This window comes from Maniola jurtina, chromosome 7, assembly GCF_905333055.1.
Source record: "Maniola jurtina chromosome 7, ilManJurt1.1, whole genome shotgun sequence".
Lineage (NCBI taxonomy): Eukaryota > Metazoa > Arthropoda > Insecta > Lepidoptera > Nymphalidae > Maniola > Maniola jurtina.
The window spans coordinates 5837419-5851559 of record NC_060035.1 but is presented as its reverse complement, the minus strand read 5'-3'; the positions used below and the strand labels follow the sequence as shown (position 1 = coordinate 5851559).

At 35.7% G+C, this 14141-nt stretch overlaps 1 long non-coding RNA gene across 1 annotated transcript; it reads left to right on the top strand.

The window, feature by feature from the left end:
• Window positions 1-12652, top strand: LOC123866638. The gene is made up of 3 exons (XR_006796234.1): window positions 1-167; window positions 4453-4460; window positions 12642-12652. It is a non-coding gene; the product is annotated as an uncharacterized LOC123866638 (long non-coding RNA).
• The last annotated feature ends 1489 nt before the right edge of the window (window positions 12653-14141 follow it).

Here is a 14141-nt window from a genome sequence, read left to right as displayed (position 1 = left end):
TTACTTTACATACTTACATTTTCTTCAGAACAGTATTAGAAATCACGCCATGCATTGCCAGACAATTAGAGTCTTGGCAACCCCCTGCCAGACACGCGTAAAGTTTAAAAGATTTAAAGTGTGAAGTGTCTGGCAGGGGTTGCCACTATACTAAGTGTTTGGCAATAGTCATGCATTGATTGATTTCTAATACTATTCTGAAGAAAATATTAAAAAAATGTTCAATAGTTTATTATTTTATTTAGTAAGAATAATGTCACAATATGCAATTACATCTAATTAAAAAAATTACACTTAACTTAACTTACTTATACTTAATAATTAATAATTAATAATTTAAGTTTTGGCCATAGGGATTATATTCACATAATAGACACGAATAATTTTATAAAAAAATTTTCACTGACAAAGGATACAATGTACTTGCCCCTTAGTTATAAGAAACAAATAGCTACCTTGGTAGCTTGTAATATACAAGACACAGCTATTTTTAGCTTGAGTTCTTTTGAAAACGGTACATGTTGTACTAATAATATAGACCTAATTAGTAATACTACTAATTCCAGTTTTTTTACGTTGGATACAAACTATTATAATAGTTTGGATACAAATAGTTGCATGGACACTACTGTAAACAGTAATAAGATTTTAAACTAAGTAGTGCGACAACAGATAAGCTATGTAAAATCAATCTTGTACACCAAAATATTCAGGGCTTATCTGGCAAGGAACATGAGATAGAACTATTTATTAAAAAATTTGATATTGACATCTTATGCCTCACTGAGCATTGGCTCAATAGTTATCAATTAATAGTAAATTTAAAACATTATCAATTGTCAAGTGCGTTCTCTAGAAAGAAAGCTATACGCGGAGGGTCTTTAATATTAACCCGCAACAATATCAATTATAAAGAACGGAAAGACATTGTTAATCTTTCATTGGAACGCACTATTGAGCTGTCCTGTGTTGAGCTGGAGCGCTATATTGTCGTCTGCGTGTACCGACCCCCCTCAGGTGACTTTGTTCTGTTTGAGGACGTTATGGAAGAGGCCTTGAGGCGGATATGTAGGTCATCAAAAAAGATATTAGTTTGTGGAGACTTCAATATTGATATTTTGCTTCACACTTCTTTTACTGACAGATTACTCAATTTATTTAAAAGCTTTAATTTACAGAAAATTTTCAATGAACCAACACGGATAACTGCAAATTCAGCCACTTGTATAGATAACATTTTCTGTGACTGTAAGATTGTCGCAAAATCGATCATGACGAATCTAAGATCCGATCACTGTGGACAAATGATATCTGTTCCCAGTGATAATCAAGACATAACAAAGTTAATAAAGTATAGGCCAGTAACCACTAAAAAGGTAAAGCAGTTCAAACTAAAGGTTTTAACTGCTTTACCTAAACTTGACTTTACTCAGGGTGGTCCGGATGAACACTATAATGATTTTTTTGATCTCATAAACTCTCAATTTAATTCTACCTTTAAAATTGTAGAAAAAAAACTGTTTAAAAATCTTAAATTTAGTGACTGGGCTACTGTTGGCATCTATAAAAGTAGAAATAAGTTGTTCGACTTGTATGCAGAAAAACAATATAACTACACTCCCACATTTGTTGAATATGTAAAAAATTATTCAAAATTATTCAAAAAGGTTTGCATACAAGCAAAGTCACTCTGCATAAAGCAAAAAATTATTAATTCTGATAATAAAATTAAAGCAGCTTGGGATATCATCACGGATGAAACTGGGAAACAAAAAGTGCATAACAATAAATTGGAGCTAAAAATTAATAACCGTATTATTGACTCCAATATTGAAATTGCAAATACATTTGAGAATTTTTTCCAGAACATTCCAGTCATCACTACTAGTTCCCTTAGCTCTTCACCAACAGAAGCCTATGATCTTCTCAGGGCCAATGTCACTGAATGCGGTGTGTTGTTTAGGTTTGAATACGTTACTCCATATGACATTGTTAAAGTGTTCAAATCTTTACAAAGCAAAAAAACCGGAGATCTGTGGGGAATATCAGTAAAAATAATTAACAATATTATTGATATTATTGCGCCATATCTAGCCTTAATTTTTAATGAGTCTGTGGATACAGGCGCTTTTCCAGATCTCATGAAATGTAGTAAATTGATACCTCTTTTTAAATCGGGTAGCAAAAGTGACCCAAACAATTACAGGCCAATTTCAATTTTGCCAACACTGAGCAAGATATTTGAGAAAATCATGCTCAACCAACTGCTTCAGCATTTCAATTTAAATAAGCTACTCCATTCTGAACAGTATGGCTTCACTAAAGGTCGATCAACAACCGACGCGGCCGCAATGCTGTTAAAGCATATATTCAATGCGTGGGAGGGGTCACAGAATGCCATTGGTATTTTCTGTGATTTATCCAAGGCATTTGATTGCGTTGAGCACGAGACTCTTTTAGTTAAATTGAGCCACTATGGAATCAAAGACACTGCGCTTGGTCTCATTGCGTCCTATCTTAGTGATCGTATTCAAACAGTATGTGTGAATGATGTGAAGTCATCCGGATCAGCCTCACTAATGGGTGTTCCTCAAGGCTCTATTCTAGGTCCTTTCATGTTCTTAGTATACATAAACGATTTACCATATGTAGTCCAAAATATTTGCGATATCGTACTATTTGCTGACGATACGTCTTTGATTTTTAAAGTCGATAGAAATAAGGACAATTTTGACGATATAAATGGTGCCATATCTCAGGTAACTCACTGGTTTACTGTAAATAATCTACTTTTAAATGCAAAAAAAACTAAGTGTATTGAATTCGCACTGCCCAATACCAAGAACACAAGTAACATTAATTTAATGATAAATAATGATATTTTGAAGATAGAAGAGACTACTACATTTTTGGGGATAACCTTAGATGCGAAGCTGCAATGGGGCACCCATATATCAACTCTTGCTGGCAAACTAAGCTCTGCTGCTTACGCGGTTAGAAAGATTCGACAATTAACTGACGTGGAGACCGCAAAGATAGTATATTTTGCTTATTTTCATAGTATTATGTCTTATGGAATCTTAATATGGGGTAGAGCGGCAGATATTGGGAAAATTTTTGTATTACAAAAAAGGGCAATACGCGCAATTTATAACTTAAAACCACGCGATTCACTTCGAGAAAAATTTAAGGAAATAGGTATCCTTACCGTAGCCTCTCAATATATTTACAACAACATAATTTTTGTAAGACAAAATATTCTTAGTTACAAGAAGGTTGGCGATCTACACAACAGGCTGACTAGACACCGTAACAGGCTTGCGACTCCTACACTCCGTCTCAGGAAGGTCCAAAAGTCATTTGTGGGAATGGGTATAATCTTCTATAACAAAATTCCTCAGTCAATTTTGGACTTGCCTTTACACAGGTTCAAAAAATCTATTAAAAATATGCTCTTGAGAAAAGCATATTATACTATCGAAGATTATGTAAATGATAAAAAAGCGTGGATTTGAACTTCGATTCGCTCCAGCAATGCGCAGGACTTCAATTGCTTTTATACATGGCATAATATTGTATATCAAATCTTTGAAAAGAGCAACCGCCGAGTTTCTTGCTGGTTCTTCTCGGTAGGAAAGGCATTCCGAACCAGTGGTAGATGCTTTTGACGATTCGAAAGAACTTGTAAAAGTCTAATTGAATAAAAACATTTTGAATTTGAATTTGAATTTGAATTTGACATAAGATTTTTTACACCTTTTTCCCTGTTATCTCCACAAGCCACCATGATGCAAACTTCATATTCGCTGACTGTGTCACACTGTTCGTGTCACACGTAGCTACAAAATTAATGAATATGGTGTATTTTATTAAAACAAATTTGACGATTATGACGCGGGATTAATGCCATAAATCAATGTCGAAACTCGGAACATGTTTACGAGCTAACAGCATTAATTCCAGTCTGACATGACGTTTATATTTGCTAACAATTGCGATTCGCATCGGAAAATAAGTACCTACTTATATTAATGAATCACTAGGTACATAGTACGAACCTACGTTACCCGGGGGATCTGTCCGTTTGAAAGCGCTAAACTAAAATAATGGATTTTATTTTTGATACCTTATACTGGCTTCTCACGGTGCGTGATTCTGCGGATTATCACGCACAGCCGACGACCACGGACAGCCACGGACCTCGCAAAAGGCTCAGACGACGATGATGACTACGACGTGTCTGCGCTACCACGGACAATACTCTTACGTATACTTATAGTACGTCGGTGCGGGCGCGGGCTGATCCGCGTCCGTCCGCAATATCACGCACTGTGAAACGTGGGAAGCCGGTATTGGATGCATTTCGGAAAACATTCCTGTATTAAATAATGAATATTAAAATTAATAAGTTAAAAATAATAGGTAGGTGTAGTGGAATGGCTGCCTCAAAAGAATGACGTGTCTATCTGTGTATCTGTCTGTGGTATCGTAGCTCCTAAACGAATATACCGGTTTTAATTTAGTTTTTTTTTTGTTTGAAAGGTGGCTTAATTCAAGAGTGTTCTTAGTTATAATTGAACAAAATCGGTTCAGCCGTTTGAAAGTTATCAGCTCTTTTCTAGTTTTCTTATAGAGGTAGTTTTTAGTTTTGTCCTACGTAGCAGTCTTTTTAGAAACATCAGTTTTTCTAAATTTCCATGTTTTTGACTATAACTATGAGGTTTGATTCAGCCATCTTGTGTTGGTTTTTGTCATGCTTATAAAGATGCTTTTCCAAACCAAAGTTGAAAATGGATGGACGGTACATAGATAAATCTATACATATAATAAAATTGTAGAAACGTGGTGTCTGTACAATGGAAATATATAAAAAAAAGTAGCAGGGGTTGTTATTATATCGATGCTGAACCCGAAATTGTAATTAATTTTTTTTTGTCTGTTTGTCTGTTTGTCTGTGTGTTTGTGCACGCTAATATCAGAAACGGCTTATTCGATTTAGATACGGTTTTCACTAATATATTGTAGTAACATTTAGCGTTTATTTCATGTCAATCGGTTCATAAATAAAAAAGTTATGTTAATTTAAAGAATCACGGCGAACATTTTTATTAGCTACCCAAACGACGGTATATGTAATTCAAAATCTTTTCAAAATATGCTGCCCGAAAAGTCACTATTCCACACGAACGAAGTCGCAGGCACAGCTAGTAATACATATATTTGATATGCAAGCTTAGTTTGCCTCAAGTCGATGCTGCTCTGCCCATGATGAGCCGAGGCTTGTTATTGAGGTATTATGATTTTTAGATTCTACACCTAAAATTCTTTCAGCGTCAGCTAAAAGCTCTTTGAGATATCAGTCAGTTTATAGAACACAGTGTTTCTAAAACAGTTTGTTTCTCACAACAAGTGCATGCCACTTTAACTAGACTTCAAACTTCAATGGCAACATACCAACATTTTCTCAATTTCACATTGCAACAAAGTTGTTTTATTTTCTAGTACACAAATTGAAGTAACAGAGTACGTTCACAACTTTACTATTTGAACAATAACCAGATCAGTTTTGCAAAGTGAATTGCAACCCACGGGACTGATGACCGGAATGTGAGTGGATGAGGAAGGCGGAGAACCGTGTGGCTCTTGGGAAGGCCTATGTCCAGCAGTGGACGCAAACAGGCTGATTAATGATTATAAGCACCAAACTTATAATACGCGGATAGGTACAAAACTTGTATCTATAGATACTTAGTTGGTAACTCAATTGTTTATATTTAAAGAACAATAAAAAGTAAATTGTATTGTAAGTATTTCTTGTCTAGGTAAATTTTCGTTGCGGGTATTACTCGCAGGCCGCAGCTACTCATGTGCCGCAGCTCCGAACGGAATGTTTCAAATTATGGGGCTAGTTCGCCGGACGTCGTTACCTGTGTCATTACTTCTTGCTGAACTAGAACTAAGCTTACTGCAGACTGCAGTATTTTCTACTTTCTCCCTTGAAAGAAACGTTTTTCAGGAGCTTCCAATATAACCTTTGATTTTCATTTCATATTTAGGTGATTCGTACTTATAATATAGCCTATATAATATAGTGAGCCCTGGTTGCTCTTAATAAAAATTTATTATTATAATATGTGGATAGGTCCTCATATGTATAGATAGTTGATAGCTCAATCCTTTATGTATAAGAAACAATTGTAAAAAGGAAATCGAATTGTAGGTATTTCTTGTGTAGGTAAACATTCGTTTGCTGTGGGTATTTACTCGCAGGCCGCAGTGGCCGCAGCTCCGAACGGAATGTTTCAATTACGGGGCTAGTTCGCCGGACGTCATTACTTCTTGCTGAACTGAGCTTACTGCAGTACATTCTACTTTCTTCGTTGAAAGTTTGAAGTTTCTCAGTAGGAATGATTTCGGTATAACCTTTCAGTTTTTATCGGTATCAGTTTTCAGTTGATATTTAGGTATACCTACCTGAATACCTACCTGCACAGTATACTTAACCTTCTAAGTAGTGGTATCCTAGTACTTACTTAGTTAAGACGTCGCTCGGTCTTCTATTCGGAGGATCGGAGGTTTGAACCCGGTCGATCGACCGGTCCACACAACGGGCGGTCAAAGTGTACCAGGCGCCGAGGTTTAAATCCTAAAATCATCTTGAACATCGAATGTACAAAGCTTTCGCATAAAAGCACCTTCAATAGCTAGCTACAAGAGACGTTGTCGATTCCATCGGACAATTCCTATTACAGAACGGAAGTCATTATTTCCGCTGCCCTAGATGCTCGCGACGCTGACATCCTGCTACTATTTTGCTTACTTCCGAAATTGAATACAAATCATTTTATTTGATCCGTGGAAACTTCGACATTATTTATCGAAGTGCGGAAATCAACAAAAAATAGTACTCATCAATCATCAATATTAATCATCATCATCATCATCGTAATCAACCCATCGCCGGCTCACTACAGAGCACGGGTCTCCTCTCAGAATCTCTCTCAATCTGCACGTGGCCATAGACTACCACGCTGGCCACGTGCAGATTGGCATATTTCACATATGGAGAACTCTCAGACATGCAGGTTTCGGCACGATGTTTTCAATCGTTTTTCAAGCAAGTGACATTTAATTAGTTAAAATATATTTATAACTCCGAAAAGTTTAAGGGGTGTACCCGGAATTGAGCCCCCGACCTCCAATTAGGAGGTGGACGTCATAACCTCTAGGCTATCACAATTTAATACAAAGTTATGAAATTATATACTAACTTCTGTGCTAGTCTATACGTATAAAAAGAAAACCTAACTGACTGACAAATTAATCTACTGCTCAAACTTCTAGGTCTAGAGACTTTAGATTTAGCGTGTAGGTTTTCGCTATAATGCTCTAGAACACGAAAGAAATGATTTTCATTTGTTGAGATGTCTCATTCAAAACCAAAAAAACATTTAGTTCTGAGAACACTCAAATGACGCTCATTTTTGCTATCAACGCCAAAATGACGATAAAATTAATCATTAATTATTATTATAGAGGGTGAGCCGAATAAACGAATCAGCTGCACTTATTAGCAATTTGTACCTACATTATTATCGTTCTACATTTTATCAATTTTGATGTTCGTTAAAAACTGTTCGTGCGTAAATGCACGATATAAAATCTGTTTTGTTTACATGATAAATTCAGGCAACGCCATTGATTTAATATAATTTTCAATTTCGATGTAAATTATAATTTAATGTCAGTAGATACAAATACTATTTAGAGTGGGAGCCAAATAGCCGAAATAATGTTACCATGTGAGAGTTTAATTGATGAGCGTTCATGAAATTTATGCACGACAAATTTTGTTTATGGGTTTAGAGGTAATAGTACATTATTAGAGGACTAGCCCGGGACTTCGTTCATTTTTAGAATGCCAGATATCCAAGAGGTAGGTAGAACATAACTTTTGACTAGAAGAGAACGTATTTTTCCTCAAGAGAGTGGAAGATTGTGGATGGGATAGTCCTATAAGATCTGCCACCGAGTTGCAAAGGTGAGTCAATGGGCACGGCTCGTAAGATGGGTCATCGATGGAGTTGCGAGCCTAAGTAAGCTGCTTAAGTAACGACCACGAACTTGAAAAGGCAAGTTAGGTAAAACCTTAAAACATCCGCTAGATGGACAGACGAAATCAAACGAGTCGCAGGACGGTGCTGAACAAAAGTTGTAATTTTTTTTTTTAATTCACCATAGGCAAGCGCTTGACCACAATCACACCTGATGGAAAGTGATGGTGTGGTCTAAGATGGGACGCTTTTACCTAGAAAAATCTTGGAGTGTATATTTCCTTTGAAGAGACCTTTCTTTATCCAGCCCATCGGTTGGACTAACGACGTCGACCGTACCATATTATATCTATTTAGTTTGTTTGACATACACAGCCAACAGACAAGCGTTATAGGTATTCAGTACAATATTTGTGTGGTGCTTAAATTGAAAATTCACGCTATAATTATTAAACTGTGGTATCGCTCGCAGGCACTATTATTTCCATCCTTTGGCTGATTCAGTACGGCTCACAAAGTCAGTCAGTATAAAGTACGAATGAATTTAATGACGAGGCATTCGGTGCAGGCAGACAGGTAGTACAGTACTAAACTCAGTATGCGCTTTGTTCTTTTACCCAGCGCTCGTTAAATGTTTAAACTCGAATGGACTTTGAAAAAAAACTACACTAGGTAGTTTTTATACTATGTTACAAAGGGTTTCAAATGTATAGCAAAGGGGTGTGAAGGGAGGAAATTCAAAAGGATGATGTGACAATATTTTGTATAAATTCTTTTTGATTTGCCTTTTACTTGTATATAAAAACCTTTTGGAGCGTTTTCGTTGATATAATGAAAGTACAACCGATTCTAATTGTTATTTCTAAGAGTTAATAGTATTGATAAAGTTGGGCTCCTATAAACTACTAAACGATCGTTTCAATTTAGTATTCGAGCATTTCAAAGCTACCGCAGAGAAACTTGAGCTTTTTTGAGGCTTGACTTCTAGAGCTGCTAGACGCTCTTACTAACCAATGAACTACTAGAAAATGCTGAAATTGTATTCAAGTAAAATAAATAAACTGAATGTACACTCACTTGATACAAGTAAACTATTTGCTCATAAACACCAAAATTGTGTTAAGTATATACTATATTCGATTTTCATTCGAAGTTCGTTAACTCTGTTCGTAATGATTGCCTCGAGGCGACGCTCTGTGTGTCTGACAACTGAAGCTTGAACAAAATATATACAGGCTTTGAGCCTCAAATATTAGAAAATCACACATATAATATATGCATACTGTACAAAATACAGAACTGATTTAACAAGCGTAATCTAAAATTAATAGATACGAAGTTTACTAAACGGACTATCAACAAAATTACCAATTTGTGATACTATCGAATGATTAGCAACCTACGGAGTGATTTTATCAAAAGTTTCAAGTTCCAAATTACAACAATAAAAGATGCTTTTCTTGTTGTTTCTTGTATGACTTGAGACTATCTAAAAAACAATGTTTTTCTTGTGAACATTCCAAAATCGTCGTTAAATTTTCTGAATATGTAAAAACGATATAAAAACGCTCTAGTTATTTTGCTACATAAAACTTCTTCAAAAAGGAACACAAAGGAACTTTAGTCTCGATACATAGTAAGTAAGTATATCAGAAAATAAAGCGACACCAACAAGGGCCATAACGCTCACACGGTAAGTTCGTAAAATTTTACATGCGGGTTCAAAATGTTATTCTATGTCTAGACAAGACAATTTCTTAAGTTATAAATACGTAGTAAGTAATTTATGAAATGAAAGTTAACGAAAGTAAGGCTGCGCGCAGCCCTGCGGCCCAATGAACGCGTTGCGTCATCAATCGCTGTTTAAAAAATCTCTACTTCTAAAAAATATTAATGACTTGCGAAGCTTGCGGTGCAAAACAAAAGCTATCAATTTGCGCTCATATACTTCATTCTTTTGCCTCATATTGTATTCTGTTATAATTAAAACCACCATAATATTCACAATGAAACTATTTCATTTATAGCCTAGTGCTCCATATGTTGAAGTCATGAAACTTATTGTTTTTATTTTCCTTTATTAAAAGTATAGTAGAATACAATTATAATAAAACTACAACTACATGTGTTTATCTATATTTGTATACAAAAGAGATTGTATCAGTAGAGAAAGCTGCAAAATTGAAAATATTTAAAAGTTCAGTCATTTAACTTCCCGCGGCACAATACAATTTGGCCAGCTTTATTTCAGACACAAGGCGGTTCGAAGTTGTAAATAGATTTCTATCAAAGTTTGTTGTTGCGTTTACACGGACGTTGTTTACATTTAATTTGAGAAGAAAAGAGATTAAACAGCAGTATCAAGGGCGATTCCCCGAACTTCTTGAACTTGTAACAGCTATAATTTGTGTCCCACGCGATCTGAATATTTATGTTGAGCCTCTATACTGGTAGAAAGTATTATCTGCCAAGAAATCTAACAACTTAATTTGTATGAGAATAATATTATATTTTTTTATATTTCGGTATTAAAGACGTCAGCCGTCTGTTCGGGAGCTTGGGAGTTTGATTTTGGGCACGCACCTCTAACTTTTCGGAGTATGTGCGTTTTAAGCAGTTAAATATCACTTGCTTTAATGGTGAAATGGATCGGTGCCAGTAATGGAATTGTTCCCACTAAAGGGAGCAGAAACAATTTTCCTTCCGTCACAATTCAATGAATCACCTACCTGTAAATAGGTATGGGCACTTGGGCACCCCAACATTCCATTCCAGGTGATAAATAGCACGGATGCGGCTGGCCCAATTTTCAGCGACAAGCTCAAATTAGCGAGAGCAATTCGTTGCTTCTTTTAGAATTTGAGAGGACCTATTTCATCACGAATCACTTGAAATAATTAAATGACGTACCTATATTTTCTGAAAAACGTTTCGACGCTTGTTGTGAAGAAACTGACTATTACAGCAACAAAACGACACGTCACAAGAAGTATGTATCATAATTAAATCCTGGATATTTAGAAAACAAGTCCAGTTAATTCTTAAGCTAAGTGTCCATTAGTAATAAAACTTTTCAAAAGTCAACTATCAATGTCCATTTCTGCGAGTTCTTGCGTGCCCTGTCACGTGTGTTTTTTTTGTATCAAAATCTTGTCATGACCGACTGGAATGTAATACGTGAAAAAATTTGCTGTGGTAAAATCAGACTCAATAGAATATTCAGAATGATCCTAAGCCAAAGTGTATATAGATGATTCGAATGCACATAATATCCAATCGTTTCACGTTTCTCCTTTAATTTTTATGAGCGCCAAATCGTAAAAATTTTCGGCGCCGTGATTTTATACTTACTAACTTTATACCATTGTCTTTGTAATATCGCTCGCAGTTTTATTAGTCCCTAAAAATGCTTTATGATTTCGTTATAGGCAATGCTGACAGGTGAAATATGGGCTAAATTATATAGCTACTATCTAACTCCTCTTCTAAAATCAATGTTATTCCTAGCCTAGCTGGCATAAGAAGTAAAAATGTTACCCTCCTTAATCTTGTGCGATCAGTTAAAAATACTTGCACTTAAGTATATGGTCCCAACAGGCAAGATTGAATGGGCATATTCTAGTTAAGCGACCTTCCAACCTAGGCCTCATCATTGCTTGACCATAAGGTATGATTGTCGTTAAGAGGGCTCTCTCCGTCACTCGTTTCCACTCGTTTCATACAATCGTAGTTCCAATTTCATTTGAATATTAAGCAACCAAAGTCCATGAAATTTTGCAGACATATTCTAGAAACTAATATCTATGTCTGTGGTTTTCCAGATTTCTGTTAAAATATTCGGTTTCAAAGTTACGCGGTCTTGAAATTTTCATACAAATCTTTGAGCCCCTTTAATTTTAAAACTACATATTTTTAGAAAAATCTAAAACACCACAGACACAGATATTAGTTTCTAGAATATGTCTGCAAAATTTCATGGACTTTGGTTGCTTAATATTCAAATGAAATTGGAACTACGATTGTATGAAACGAGTGGAAACGAGTGACGGAGAGAGCCCTGTTAAGTGCAAGCCTTGGCTTATCTTGCAATAAAAAATGATTCTTCTTCTTATTTTGTATATTCGGGATTAAGAGAGAAAATTCTTCGTGAATAGAGAGAGCGACATGCGCCATCAGTGTACGTGAAATGATTTGTAAGTTTCATACATAGCAAAGGTGTAGACTGTAAGTTGAGAATTTTCCAAACAAACAACAATAACCCAATGCGAACATAACACGAACAATTTGTATCGAAAGAAACAAAGTACCTAGTTACCTGTGCTACGAAAATGTTCAACAAAACTGGTACTGCAATGCTTTCTGCCATATAGCCACTTAGTTCGACCAGGCGTATATTTTGCAAAATGTATTACGAGCACAATCTCTATGGTAAATACGAATAACATTCGTAAACAATTTCTTAAGCTCAATCCGAATATTTATTAAAAAGCTAAAATGCACAAATCCATACTAATGTTAACAATATGAAAGTGTGTCTGTCTGCTACCTTTTCGCGGTCCATCCGATTAACCGATTTTGGCGAAAGAGGATACTTTCTATCTCGGAAAAATCAAAAGGCTTCTATGTGATTTTTAAAAACATAAATGTACCTACCCCGAAGTGGACACCATCTATTTGTTACAGAGAATGGTTTCATCTTGGAGATGGAAAGGCTAAAGCTACTTTTTATCCGGTAAAATAAAAGAGTTCCCACGGGATTTTTAAAAAACCGAAACACGTTAACGAAGTTACGGGCATCATCTAGTCATACAATGCAGCCCTGAAATGTTTTTATTCCGAAAATCTGTTTATTTTTATTTTTTACGCATCCACTACTCTGATTTCAAGAGGCACATAGCTTAAACAGTGTCTATTTCAGAAAAATAAAGGATTTCTATATTTATTTAGGAGGAAGGATTATTTGATAAAGCAATTTACATAAAAAAGCGTTTGCTTCTTGCAAAATAGAGTGTAATCAATAAGAGACTTAATGCTATAAGGTAACTCGGAGAGCTCATAAAACCGTTATAGCTGTTATACCAACGACGTAAATCCCTGAGGGATGTCACTGTGGTCTTACGTTATGCCTCCTCAAGACACAATTACATAGCCCTGATTAATTTCCTTTATAAGACTCGTGGGCTTTATGTACACGGCCTTTAGTTATTACTGCTACAGTTCCAACTTCCAACGATCCGATCCAATGGACTAAGGGCCAGTGAGTCCCATGCCTTCGTTATTTATAAAAGCTGAAAATCTCTCTGCATATTGTGCCCAACACAGGGAGAAATGACCAGCTATACCTAGATCGAATTTAAAGAATAAGATTTCTAGACAACGGAAAAAGCTTAGCTAGAAACGGAAGAAACTTATTACTCTGACCAGCAAATCGAAATCCAATATAGAGTTTTTCTAATAAGTTCGCATTAGGTCGCTATTACTTGAAGGTCTTAAAACGACTTTTTTCTATAGGTCACAAGTCACAACACGCCTATGGGTTCTCCAAGATAAATGGTTTACTGACTAACTGTTGTACAACAATGTTACGTGTGCGTGTGTCATACGTGTAGTGATTCATACAACTTAAATAAATATTGACACCTTTGACCATCCTTTAAAAAACCGTTTTCGGATTTTTTTCCTTTACTTGTATTATAAGACCTACCTGCCAAATTTCATGATTCTAGGTCAACGGAAAGTACCCTATAGGTTTTCTTAACAGTCACGACAGACAGACAAATAGAGAACAAAGTGGGTTCCGTTTTTCCTTTCGAGGTACGGAACCCTGAAAATGGCGGCCCGTTACCAGGATTGCTGTAATTTATTAAGTAATAGGGCATCGTTGTGCGCTATATTCTTATTCAAAAACGTTTAATTCAATTCATTCATGGATTAGTTTTGATATTTTACCACAGTTATTCCAATTTTGAATTTAATTTGAGTGCGAATTTTAAATATGTAGTGACCACATTTTCACACTTCTGTTTTTAATCGTAATTTCACCTAATTGCAACGCTTGGCACGTCGCCAAGTAGATAATATAAGGAA